Source organism: Lithobates pipiens, unplaced genomic scaffold (assembly GCF_037356315.1).
Source record: "Lithobates pipiens isolate NorthernLeopardFrog02 unplaced genomic scaffold, aLitPip1_a1.2 Scaffold_30, whole genome shotgun sequence".
In the NCBI taxonomy this organism is placed as follows: Eukaryota; Metazoa; Chordata; class Amphibia; order Anura; family Ranidae; genus Lithobates; species Lithobates pipiens.
Genome location: NW_027507791.1, coordinates 38,050,192 through 38,052,698, shown reverse-complemented (window position 1 = coordinate 38,052,698; position 2,507 = coordinate 38,050,192). Strand labels below are relative to the sequence as shown.

General features: G+C 48.3%; 1 pseudogene across 1 annotated transcript in view; it reads right to left on the bottom strand.

The window, feature by feature from the left end:
* Positions 1 to 338: 338 nt before the first annotated feature.
* The window catches only part of LOC143942160 (eukaryotic translation initiation factor 3 subunit F-like), a 7,877-nt pseudogene continuing 5,708 nt past the window's right edge, over positions 339 to 2,507 (bottom strand). The window contains exon 5 of the transcript XR_013264723.1: positions 339 to 657. The product of XR_013264723.1 is annotated as a eukaryotic translation initiation factor 3 subunit F-like (transcript). The remainder of the gene's footprint in view (positions 658 to 2,507) is intronic.

Sequence of the window (2,507 nt, the reverse complement as noted above, 5' to 3'; positions counted from 1 at the left end):
ATGACCGTGCAATTGTCAGTGAAAGTGTGACAACGATGAAAGCTGAAAATTGGCCTGGGCAGGAAGAGGGATAAAAGTGCCCAGTGGGCTAGTGGTTAAGGACCCCAATACCACTTCCCAACATGGATCCAATCACGGCCTTGCCCCCCCCCCCCCCCCCCCCCCCCCAATAAACCTTCACCTCTTCTTCCCATTTTACACATCACTTCCTTGTGCTTTAAGGACACCTCAGACCTTCTCTGGACATCACACCGACACACCCGACCGGTCCAAGCTCACCGCGTTACCCAGATTTGGACCCGAAAACCCTCTATTTGTGAAACAAGCGGCATTGGCAGGGGGGGGAAAAGTCAATACTTTATTTCAGAAAAACTCAATAAAATAAGATATAGATAGATATCTCTAACCAAAAATTATATTTTTACATTTTTTTATTTTTTTTTTTAATGGAATTGTAACTTTCTGCCAATATATATAAAAAAAAACGCTCGGTGACACAGTAGGGTCACCACCACACACAGGTGAGGCCGGGCCATATTGTCCAGGTCGCAAGCGGAGGATTCCCGGGAGTGTCCCTTCTCACAGGTTGAGGAGCTTCTCATTGAGAGCGATCTGAGATTGGGTGAGGTTGGCCAGGTAAGTGACCATAAGCAGATCCTGCAGGGAAGGAAAGAGACATGACCATTAGGAGGACAGCTTGCGTAGGAGTTAAACTACATGGCATTCCAACCTAAAAAAAAAAAAAAAAAAATGGAGGAGAACCGGTGATCCTGCCCCCCGGAGGACGGGGCCGTCAGGACTCCGGTTGAAGACCAACACCTGCTGCATGGTGATAACGGCACAGGATCCTCACCAATCTAATGAGGTTAGTGCCACCTCCAGGCTAAGGTTCACTTGACTGCTTGCCCTGTGCACAGGCTCATCTTCTCACCAATCTAATGAGCTTAGCGCCACCTCCTGGCTGGTATGCAGTAGGGGTTGGTCCTCAGCCCGGGGTCCTGTCGGCACCATACTCCTGGCTGGTATGCTGTAGGGGTTGGCCCTCAGCCCGGTGTCCTGTCGGCACCATACTTCTGGCTGGTATGCAGTAGGGGTTGGCCTTCAGCCCGGGGTCCTGTCGGGACCATACTCCTGGCACTAAAAAAGTCAAACGCTGGAGTCCACAGAGTTCACGTATGAAGAATCAAGTGCTCCGGTATACAGCAGAAAAACGTAGGCTTCACTGGTGCTTGCCGATTGGCTGCTCAGGTAGCCACCACTGTTCATATAGGGGGGTGGGCAGAGTTCTCAGCCCTGTGTAAGCTCTAAAAAGACAACTAAGAGCTTACACAAGGCTGAGGCTCCTCTAACTGCCCCTATGTGACAAGGGCGGGGGGGGACCCGGGTATCCAATCAGCAAGCACCAGCGCTGTAAAGCACATGTCCCTCCCCCCCATACTTCAAAGTACAGGGCATGTCTCCGAGTTCTGTAGCAGCAGGCCAGGTAAGCAGGTAGAGGAAGTTGTAGCTTTGCCGCCATAGCAGGGGCAGCTAGACAAACCTGTTCATAACAAGTGGATGGCCGCACATTGTGGCAAGGAACTCAAGAAACTTTTAATACTCCATTATCCATAGAAAAGACATGACAGCACCAGACTCAAGGAGATGTGACGACACGTTTCACGCTCCGTGAAACGCGTCAACACATCTCCTTAAGTGATTTTTTTTTTGGGAGATGTCTTTATGCAGACAGAAGGGGAGCTTAATTATATATCACTAATCATTGTCTGGGCAAACCATAAAAAGGAAAAAAAAAAAAAGACCAGACAGCTACTGGAGGCAGAGAACATTGTACGCAGTCTGAACACTCTCCACCAGGGGGAGCAATTCAGATCAACAGGCAGCCGCAATACAAATCTGAAGGCAAAGGGTTACTTCAGTCCTTCGCCACATTAGAAGTCACTATTCGGCAGACCTGATTGGTTGCCATGTTTAACGTGGACATTTGTCTTTCTATTAAAGTTGTTGTAAACCTCAGACATGAAATATGAATAAAGCACATCCCTCTATGGTGTGTACTTGTCTCGCACAAGAGCACCAAGTACCATTTCTGCCTACCTCTTCATACCTCCTCTATCAGTACGAGTCACTTCTGGAGAAGTTTTCTGACGCCAAGAAAAAAAAAAAAAAGGTGACAGGAGAAGGCGCTCCAGCACACAGCGATCACCTGTGATTGACAGCCTCAGCTCTGTTCCTGTGTGAAGGTGGAGGGGGGTGTCCCTTCCCTCCAATCAGCTGTCACTGAGCTCTACAGAGTAGAACTTGAGCTCTCTGCCCCCTTTTTTTTTTTTTTTGACAGCTCAGACAAGCTGTATACATTTAGCATTTTGAACAGCTGTAGAGAAGACCGCAGATAAACAGGCACAACTTATGTAGGAGGATTGGTTTCACCTCTGAGGTTAGTCCCTTAACTCGGTATATGGAAAGGTTTACAAATCACAAAGTGCTGCACAGTACCTCCAGTATAA